The 10495-nt window shown below is 42.3% G+C and overlaps 1 non-coding gene across 1 annotated transcript; it reads left to right on the top strand.

Annotated features, from left to right (window-relative positions):
* The first annotated feature begins 1763 nt into the window (after positions 1-1763).
* On the top strand, positions 1764-1870 carry LOC116071561. Its single transcript, XR_004110972.1, has one exon. It is a non-coding gene; the product is annotated as a U6 spliceosomal RNA (small nuclear RNA).
* Positions 1871-10495: the final 8625 nt, after the last annotated feature.

Here is a 10495-nt window from a genome sequence, read left to right as displayed (position 1 = left end):
GAGGCTAAAGGTGATGATTATTTGAAAAGTCTGTACATGAAACACACTTCCTGCTTCTTTTTTTCCTCACATTTTGTAGCTAGACACAATCCCCCAGCTCCCGCAAGACACCAGAGTTTTTTAATATGGAGGAATTAAAATGAAGGTCTATATGATTGAAGCTGTCACATGGAAGGATCATTTATTTGGGTCAGTGTAAAAAGCTTGCCTAGCATGTATGAAGCACATGCCAAGGAATACCTACAAGCAAGCCTCCCCTATAAAGGACGTGTGAAGGAACTCTTCATATTGAAGGCAAATGTGAACATATCCATAAAAATATCCAAGAGGCTACAGGAAAGAGTAAAACCACAGGAGAACATCAGTTAGGCAAATGAGGAACAGGAATACGCCAGAGAGTACAGCATTAGCAAAGTGATGGGAGTGAATGCATCACTTTCAAGAATAACTGATGTTGGTGATATCAGCCCCCTAACTGAAGAAAACAGAGGAGCAGATTGGATTGTGGCCTCCAAGAAGCACACGCCATCATCAAGGATAGGAGCTGTTTTAGAGTCAGAGAGTGGAAAAAGGTATTCCAAGCCAACAGAGGCAAGGAATAAGTAGATGCCTCTCTTCTAATAATTGATTAAATCAACATTAATCATCTTGATTAAGGGGAAACCCCATCAAGAGCACATTACAATTCTAAACACAAATACATTAAACATGGGTGGACCAATTTCATAAACAAGTACGACTATATGTATATTCAGGATTCACCACAACACGATATTAGTGGGTGACTTCAATAACCCACTCCTACCAGCGGATCACTGCTGTGTGCTTATGTGGCTTGGGTGCCAGAACCCCCAACTAGGGACAGCAAGGTAATGACAAAAGCGCAGACACTGAAGAAATGACAGACAAGAGCATCCAGAGATGCTGGGATCAGCTGGTCTGTGCTCTCAGAGGGAGAAGTCTCTTCTTGCTGTTCGAAAGCCCGATAATCGCTGGCATTGGCTATTTGTTCTACATACTAATAGTGTGCTCTTTAGAGACACTTTAGGGGTTGCTTTTTAGAACAACTTTGTACAATGACTGTATAGCCTCTTCAGATTCCTAAAATCAAAAGAAAGGGCACCAGTGCCCTTCCCAGGGCGGCGGCTGTGGTTGTGGCACATGCCCTGGGGAACCTCTTACCCTGGATTGTCAGTAAAGGGGTCAGGTTAACTAGGCAGTTGACCTGACGGTTGAGTTAGAGGTTTAAGCATTAGAAGCATCTTCGTTCTTGAGAGGATCTCTACTGCCAGATCTGCCTGCTTTCCTGGCCGCCTTTCCTGCCTTTCATCTGGGCACTCACAGCTGCTGCCAACTCCTCACCCCAAAGTTTCACACATGAAAATTTTTAGTTTAATTTTGTGATGATGATGATGATGTTGATGATGATTGTGTTTGTGTGTGCGTGCGAATGTGCAGGGAAATATGGAGGCTGTAGAACAATTTTTAGGAGTTGGTTCTCACTTTCCATTCTGTTTGTGACGCAATGTCTATTGTTTCTACTATGCTAGGCATTCCAGGCAGGGTGGTCTACAAGATTCCAGCTGATTCTCTTCTCTTTGCCTCCCACTTCCCTGTAAGAGTGCTGGGATTATAGCTGTGCCCTCAGGTCTACCTCGTTTTACACGGGTTATGGGGATGAAAGTTACATCATCAGGCTTGTATGCAAAGGCTTCCTACCATTGAATAATCTGGTTTCCTCCCCTCTAACATTCTTTTTGAAGGTGCTCGCTTCAGCAGCACATATACTAAAATTGGAACAATACAGAGAAGATTAGCGTGGCCCCTGTGCAAGGATGACACGCAAATTCGTGAAGTGTTCCATATTTTTTTTTAAAAAATTCTTTTTGAAGGTTTATTTATTTTTATTTGTTTGCATGTGTGAGTGCGTGAGGAGGTGTCTGATCTCCTAGAACTGGAGTTCTAGGTGGTAGTGAGCCACCAGGAGGGTGCTGGGAACCAACGCTGGGGTCTCTAGAAAGAGCAACAGATGCTCTTGACTCTTGAGCCATTGCCCTCATCTTTATTTTCTGGAGGACTAGGGATTGAACCTAAGGCAGGGCAAACATTCTATCACAAAGTGTTTTGAGCCAAAGTCCTAGCTTATGTTTGAAAAGAGATTAAATTAATTGAAAAAAAATATACATTCTAAGCAGGGCTTGGTAACATATGCTTATAATCCTAGCACTTGGGAGGTAGAGGCAGGAGGATCAGGTGTTTAGGTCAGTAGTAGTTTGAAACCATTCCTGGATCCTTGAGACAAACAAAATAAAACAGAAACAAATAAACATACAAAACACAAAGGAAAAGATCTTGCCAAAGCAAAGCATAGCATGTTAGTCAAGTCAGCTTTCTGTTGCTGTGACAAAGTACCCGAGATAGTCAATTTAAAAAGATGAAATGTTTGTTATGGCTTATGGCTCCCCAAGGTGTTAGTTAGTGATTGGATGGGTTTCTTATTTTCGTGTTTGTGATGAGCAGAACATCATGTTTTGAGGCATGTGGTGGAGAAAAGCTGCTCACCTCCTGTTGGCCAGGATACAATGACAGAAGAAGAGACCGAGATCCAAATATCTCCGTTTACTGCTCTAGGTTGGTGACATGAACCTAGGAGAATGTGGCCAAATAATGAGGCAGACTAAAGTCTCATGCAATCACCCACTTTATTCAGAACATCGCCTATTTATACTCTGAGGGTTAAGAAGAATTGCCTAAGTAAACAGCTGAAGTAACCGCCTATCTGATACACCTGGAAGGAGCACAGAAACACGTTCCAAGGACCATTCTGTGTTTTGAAGAAACTTAGGTCACAAGACTCTTGTCTTGGAGTTTTCTCACAAATTCTCCAAATTCTCACAGGACTCTATCCTTGGACTGTGTTCTGACAATCCCCCATTAAGAATTTGCCCCTAGGAACCTGTTTAGTCTCATAAGGCTCCATATGTTTGGTTTCCTCATCTCCCAGTAGTAAAACCTGTCAACCAAGCCTTTAACAAGTAATCTTTGGGGGCAGGGAACTTAAGATCTAAACTACAAATTGAGCATCAAGACTAACAAATGTCCTATCTATGGCTTTCTAGTCACTCTGGCAGTGCCCATGTACCTACGACAAGTACTATTTTCTAAAAAACAAACAAAAACAACCTCTTGTGGTGGTTTCAATGAGAATGGCCCGCATTGGCTCATATATTTGAATGCCTCGTTCCCAGTTGGTGGAATTGTTTAGGAAGGATTGGGAGGTGTGGCCTTGTTGGATGAAGTGTGCCACTGGGGGTAGGCTTTGAGGTTTCAGAAGCCCATAACATTCTCAGCATTCTCTCTGCCTTCTTGCTTGCAGAGCAAGATGTGAGCTCTCAACTCACATGCCTTTGCTGTCTGGACTCTAATGCTCTGAAACTGTAAGCCCAATGAAACGCTGTATTTTATAAGGTGGCTTAGTCATGATGTTTTGTCCCAGCAACTGAAAAGTAACTAATAAAACCTCAGACAAATTTCTGTATGCTAATAATAGTTTTCCATTGCTCCTTTGTATTAAAGAATTTTTTCTGAGGCAGGGTCTCATGATTTCAGACTAGCTTCAAACTTTCTATGTGGCCCAAATGACCTTGAACTTCTAATTTTCCTGCTTCCATTTACCTTTTCAGTGCTTATGTAGAACTATGCCATCATGCACACCTTTCTGAGTGCTGGGAATCTAGCTCAAGGTTTTGTGCATGCCAGGCAAGTCCTGTGCCCTCTGAGCTTCATCCACAGACTTTTCTCCTTTATACTTGAAAGCAGGTAGAAAACGGATGTATAATGCTTCACTTGAATTTTTCTTGAGTATATTAATTATTTAATTCTCTTCTGTAATACACCCTTCCTAAGGGGATGTCTATCTAATTTTCTTTATTTAACTTGCTATTTTGTCTAAGTGCCCAAAGATTTGTTTTCATTGAAATCTGCCCTTCTCCTTGAAGTATGGTTGATATATAACTAGGCTTGTTGAATTCTCTTTCAAAGGATAATTTTCAGTTGGTTTTTCTCTTCTTTGGTTTATTCAAGGCTGGTGGGGGTGCATAATGGTACAATCATTGTAGAAGTCAGTGTGGACTTTCCTTAGAAATCTAGAAATAGATCTAGTGTGATTCAGGTATAAGTACTCTCAACCCTCAAGGGCTGTCCACACTATTACAGAGATACTTGCTCATCCATGTTCAATGTTGCTCTATTTTTGTTGTTGTTTGCCATGACCACTTATCTACTCCAGTAACGTCTGCAGTATCAGGGTTGAAAGCTTGATCATGGACAAGAGGTGTTATGACTTCAAAGGGAGTTTGTGCCTCCTGGGTATTCAGTCAGTCGTTGGCATCTCCTAACTCAGACATATTCCAGATTAGTCTTTCCAACCATCAACACGCCTTCTTATTCAGGCATAAAAGGTACCCCAAGAAATGATTCATAAATGGCTAAATCTTAAGATTGGGCGTTGTTCCCTGGCCAGCACAGCATTCCAATATATCCTAATTTATTACCAAGCTGTTGTTAGCTTGGAATTTCTCACAAGGAAGCTGCCTTATCAGACAGAGTGTCCTCAGAGTTAGCAACAGAGGTCAGGCACCATTGCTTACTGTAAACATAGTTAGAATTCTCTGGGCAGTCCCACAGAAGACAGAACTGTTTTACATACCAGAGTAATTGAAGGGCTTCCCTCAGTTAAGGGCATTTTCAGGAACTGCTAGATTGGGATTTCTTGGTGCTTGCCTCCAGCAGACTCAGAGAATTAGCTCCGGATTGCCAAAATAGCCCCAGTGGGGAGGGCACCACTGCTCTTCTGCTTCACACCTGGATGCCTGATCTTACTGACCTTGATGTGACTGTCACTTGCCTAGTGACTTTTGTCTTGCTGTCTGATCTTACTGACCTTGATGTGGCCCTTACCTGCCTATGTGACTTTTGTCATTCACCCTGTTTTCTATATACTATATAAGTCTAGTTTTCACTTTGTGCACATACTTATATGTTCAGATTTGAGATTTTGAGCATTTGAGACAGATCATTCGAGCTTCAGGCCTCATGCAGTCTGCAGTCCCTCAGGCCCAGAGTGCTTGGGCCGGGGCGGTGAGAGGGTAGGGGCTGGTGCAGCGCCTGTCCAGAAGAGGTGGCTGCTTTAGACCCGGTGTGTTTCAGGTGGCCTCAGCTGTACCTCAACTGCTGAGCTGCCAAATTTCTCATTTCTCTTTTGTAATGACTGTAAAATTCTGATGCCATTTTTAAGAAATACACTCAGACTCAGCACTTCCTTATGTTGACTCTGTTTGTCATTCTAGCCAACACTTTGCCGACCTGTACCCTGCGGGTTGAGGGAAGCCCAGACGGGCCGGTCCACAGCAACTGTTGTTGTTTTTTTGACTGGCAATAAAGTTCATTGTGAGTGTTGGTTCACATTTTTTTTTTTTTTTGGATTAGATATTTCTATTATTACATTTCAAATGTTTTCCCTTTTCCAGGTCTCTCCTTTGGGAACCACCTATTCCTTCCCCCCTCCCCCTGCCTCTATGAAGATGCTCCCCCATCCACCCTTGTTCTCCTGCCTTGGCATCCTCTACATTGGGACATTGATCCTCCCACTGATATCCAACAAGGCCATCCTCTGCCACATATGTGGCCAGCACCATGGGTAGCTCCATGTGTATTCTTTACCCAGTCCTCCCGTACTGTTGCTCTATTTTTGATAGCCAGGAAATGGAAGTACCCTAGATGTCCATCAAGTGATGAAGACATAAAGAAAATGTGGTACATCTACATAGTGGCATATGATTCAGATGTTAAAAGAATGAAATCATGAAAGTGAATCGATGGAACTAGAAACAAAAATCATCCTGGATAAGGAAACTCAGACCCAGAAAGAAAAACATCACATGTTTTCTCTCAGTTTTGGATGTTAGCTTGGAATCTTCAGATACAGAGGTTTCTCTTGGGAAATCTATAGAGGTCAGGAAGTTAGTACAGAGTGCTGGTGATGGTTGTTTTCAACAGAGCGGTGGCAGAATGGAGTGGCATAACAGGTTTCTTCTTTTAAAAAAGATTTATTTGTATTTATTTTTATGTATATGAGTGGCTGCCTGGATGTATGCATGTGCATCATGTGCATGTCTGATGCCCATGGGGGCCAGAAGAGAACCTTGCATCCCTTGGAACTGGGGTTACAGATGGTTGTGAGCCATGGTGCAGATGCTACATCCTGAGCCTGGGTCCTTTGTGGACCAGCAAGCATTGTTCACTGCTAAGGCATCGCTCTAGCATGCCTTACATAAGATTTCTTGAATTTTGAATTTTAATACTTGTTGAGATTGCTCTACCGGGAGAAGGCCTTTGTTTGTGCCTGCTGCCAGGGAGAAATAGACCCTTAGTCAAGTCTAGTTGCTGCTGAGGATTTGGCCCACTGTGCTTTTTAATGAGCACCTGTTGGCTATAGAGATTTCTGTTGGGAAGTTCCAGGCTCCTGTTGCTTTCCTTTGCTTCTCTTTTGTACAAACTCAAACAACTATGTAGGGTTTTGTTGTTGTTGTTTGTTTTTTGTTTTTGTTTGTTTTGTTTTTTTGAGACAGGGTTTCTCTGTGTAGCCCTGGCTGTCCTGGAACTCACTCTGTAGAACAGGCTGGCCTCGAACTCAGAAATCCACCTGCTTCTGCCTCTCAAGTGCTGGGATTAAAGGCGTGCGCCACCACTGTCTGACAACTATGTAGGTTTTAAGGCTGCTTTTAGTTTGTCCTCATCTGATGCATTTTGTGGTCTGCGGCATGTCTCATTATCTTGCTCTGTTTTTGCTCTATAATTATTCTATTTTCAGGTGGGGACTTGGGTTTATACAAATCTGCCTCTGCCTCTCCTGAATCCTCTTCATTGGAATAATGACAAAAATCTCTTAATTCTGTCTTGAAGAGGATTCATTCTTAGAACTCATACTCCTTGGAAACCTTAATAAAAGGATGGAATGTCTTTAAACCTTAAGGAAAGTATTTTTATCCCTAGGATTCTTTATCTAGGCATGCTATAATAAAAGTAAATAGGATGGTAGATTAAGTTGGGAACTACTATTTTATGGGGTTTTGTTTCTTTGCTTCTCACTGTGTAGCCTAGTCTAGTCTCACACTTGGAATCTTTCTGTCTCAGCCTGAACCATGCTAAAATTATAGACGGGTGCCACCAGGCTTCACTTATTTTGTGTTTTAAAAACTACTTGGCTTCTAAAAAGAGAAGCTTTTGGAAAAAACCCAGATATACCTCAACAGAGGAATGGATACAGAAAATGTGGTACATTTACACAATGGCGTACTACTCAGCTATTAAAAACAATGAACTTGGGCTGGAGAGATGACTCAGTGGTTAAGAGCAATGACTGCTCTTCTGAAGGTCCTGAGTTCAAATCTCAGCAACCACATGGTGGCTCACAACCATCTGTAATGAGATCTGATGCCTTCTTCCCTCTTCCAGTGCATCTGAAGACAGCTACAGTGTACTTACATATAATAAATAAATAAACCTTTAAATAAGAAAAACAATGAACTTGCCGGGCAGTGGTGGCACACACCTTTAATCCTAGCGCTTTGGGGGCAGAGGCAGGCATATTTCTGAGTTTGAGGCCAGCCTGGTCTACAGAGTGAGTTCCAGGACAGCCAGGGCTATACAGAGAAACTCTGTCTTGGAAAATAACAAATACAACCCCCCCCCCAAAAAAGCCCAAAAAACAAACAAAAATAAAACCAATAAATTTATGGAATTTTTAGGCAAATGGATGGGACTAGAAAATATCATCCTGAGTGAGTTAATCCAATCACAAAAGAACACACATGGTATACTCTCACTGGTACTTGGATGTTAGCCCAGAAACTCAGAATACCCAAGATACAATTCACAGACCACATGAAGCTCAAGAAGAAGGAAGACCAAAGTGTGGATACTTTGGTCCTTCTTAGAAGGGGGAACAAAATACCCATGGGAAGAGTTGCAGAAACAAAGTGTAGAGCAGAGACTGAAGGAAAGGCCATCCAGCAACTGCCCCACCTGGGAATCTATCCCATATACAGTCATCAAACCTAGACACTATTGTGGATACCAACAAGTACTTGCTAACAGGAGCCTGATATAGCTGCCTCCTGAGGGGCTCTACCAGTGCCTGACAAATACAGAAGTGGATGCTCACAGCCATCCATTGGACTGAGCATGGGGTCCCCAATGAAGGAGTTAGAGAAAAGACTGAAAGAGTTGAAGGGGTTTACAGCCCCATAGGAGGAACAACAATATGAACCAACCAGTACCCCCAGAGCTACCAGGGACTAAACCACGAACCAAAGAGTATACATGGAGGAACCCATGGCTCCAACTGCATATGTAGCAGAGGATGGCCTTGTTGGACATCAATGGGAGGAGAGGCCCTTGGTCCTGTGAAGGCTCTATGCCCCAGTGTAGGGGAATGCCAGGGCCAGGAAGCAGGAGGGGGTGGGTTGGTGAGCAGGGGGAGGGGAAACCAGGAAAGGGGATAACATTTGAAATGTAAATAAAGAAAATATCTAATAAAATAAAAAAGAAGTTAGTTAATGTGTATTGAAAAAAAAAAGAGAGAAGCTTTAATTTTTTCTTAGATAAAAAGAAAAGTTAATTGTCCAAGTGGTCTGAGCACAGTGAATTAGGGGAAAGATGGAAAGTCAGTCGGCAATGGGAAAGACCACATGTAAAAATGGAGGAAAAACCAAAACCAAAACCAAACCAAACCAAAAACATGAGTTAGTTAGATGAAAGTACTGATAAATTTAATTTGTATATGTCAGAAAGCAGTTACATATTAGAATTTAAAAGTGGAAATCTTGGTAAAACCAGGAGGTCATCTATCATTAGTCTAACTTTTTAGATTCATTTATCTAAATTTTTATATATTTGCCAGATCATAACAATGACCACAACAGACATTTCTCCTACCCTTTCTTTGTAACGTAACTTAAGCAGGATACTTGAAGAGTACATGTTAGGGAAGCTATGGCTTGTCTTGAGCATCACAGAGTACCTTCACTGAGAAGAATTAAAAGCCATCTATGTCCCTGGAAAAGAGAAAGAGGAGGAAATGGATATAGCATGGATACTATCTTGTATTTCCCTAAAAGATGTGGGAAATAGTGGATATTTATAAAGTAGAGAATTAAAAATTAGTTGTTTTTACATGATCACTCAGTCTATCTGAACTATTTTAGTTAACATAAGAAATCAAGAGGAATGTCCCCAATATCATAAAGAATATCTGTAAGATTATAACCACCCCCACCTAAAACTGATACTACAGGAAAGAGGAGTGAAATCTAGCTCCTTGTTCCTTGTCTCACCTGATGAGGGTAGACAAGAGAGACAAGTGTCTTTTTGCATCAGACACGAATGAGATGGAGAGACCGATGATCTGGTGAGGGGCAGGCTAGGTGAACATTGTCACAAAGAGCAGAAGGGGTTACCTAAGCCTATGGGAGGGAGGTGACCAAATAGGAGAGCCATTATGCTTCTCCTCTGGGGCCACAGCCTAGAATTGCTCCACTCAGGCTTCTAAGGGGTTAGTCAGGAAAAGGGACTGCTCTAAGCCAATACACCAAACCAGAGAATTTATCAACAGAAACTCAGGCTTTCCATGTCTGGAGCCTAGGAAAGTCCTGCTACTCACTTTTATGTAGTGTCAATGTAGAAGCACACCTCTCCCCTCACGGAGGTAAAACTTTGTTCTCTATTCAAATATGAGTGACTGTAGCCTGGGGACATAGATTTAGAGCATTCCAGGTTTCAATGTGGTCATAGTTTGATGAAGTTTTTATAGTAACAGATCAGAGAAAGTCACAGATAAAGCCACTTTTCAGATGACATTGGTGGAAAGTTTAGGTGGGTTGTAGCAGAGCGGGGGACTCGGGTGTGGTGTGTACCCATTTCAGCAGTCAGGAGAGAGAGACTGAGAGAGAGACTGGCAGCTCTGTGAGTCATAGCAAGTTCCAGGCCAGCAGGGCTACTTAGCCAGACAAACAACAAACAAAGCAAGGAAACCTCTGTGTACTGGCTGGTGTTGTGTGTCAACCTGACACAAGCTGGAATTATCACAGAGGAAGGAGCCCCAGGTGAGGAAATGCCTCCATGAGATCCAGCTGTAAGGAGTTTTCTCAATTAGTGATGAAGTGGGGAGGGCCCATTGTGGGCGGTACCATCCCTGGGCTGGTAGTCTTAGGTTCTGTAAGAAAGCAAGCTGAGCAAGGCAGGGGAAGCAATCCAGTAAGTAACATCTCTCCATGGCCTCTGCTTGAGCTCCTGCTTCCTGACCTGCTTGAGTTTCAGTCCTTTAGTGATGAACAGGAATGTGGAAATTTAAGCTGAATAAACCCAACTTGCTTCTTTTCTTCTTCTTCTTCTTCTTCTTCTTCTTCTTCTTCTTCTTCTTCTTCTTCTTCTTCTT

The sequence above is a fragment of the Mastomys coucha genome, unplaced genomic scaffold (assembly GCF_008632895.1).
Source record: "Mastomys coucha isolate ucsf_1 unplaced genomic scaffold, UCSF_Mcou_1 pScaffold22, whole genome shotgun sequence".
NCBI lineage: Eukaryota > Metazoa > Chordata > Mammalia > Rodentia > Muridae > Mastomys > Mastomys coucha.
This window is presented reverse-complemented; position numbering and strand designations above follow the sequence as displayed.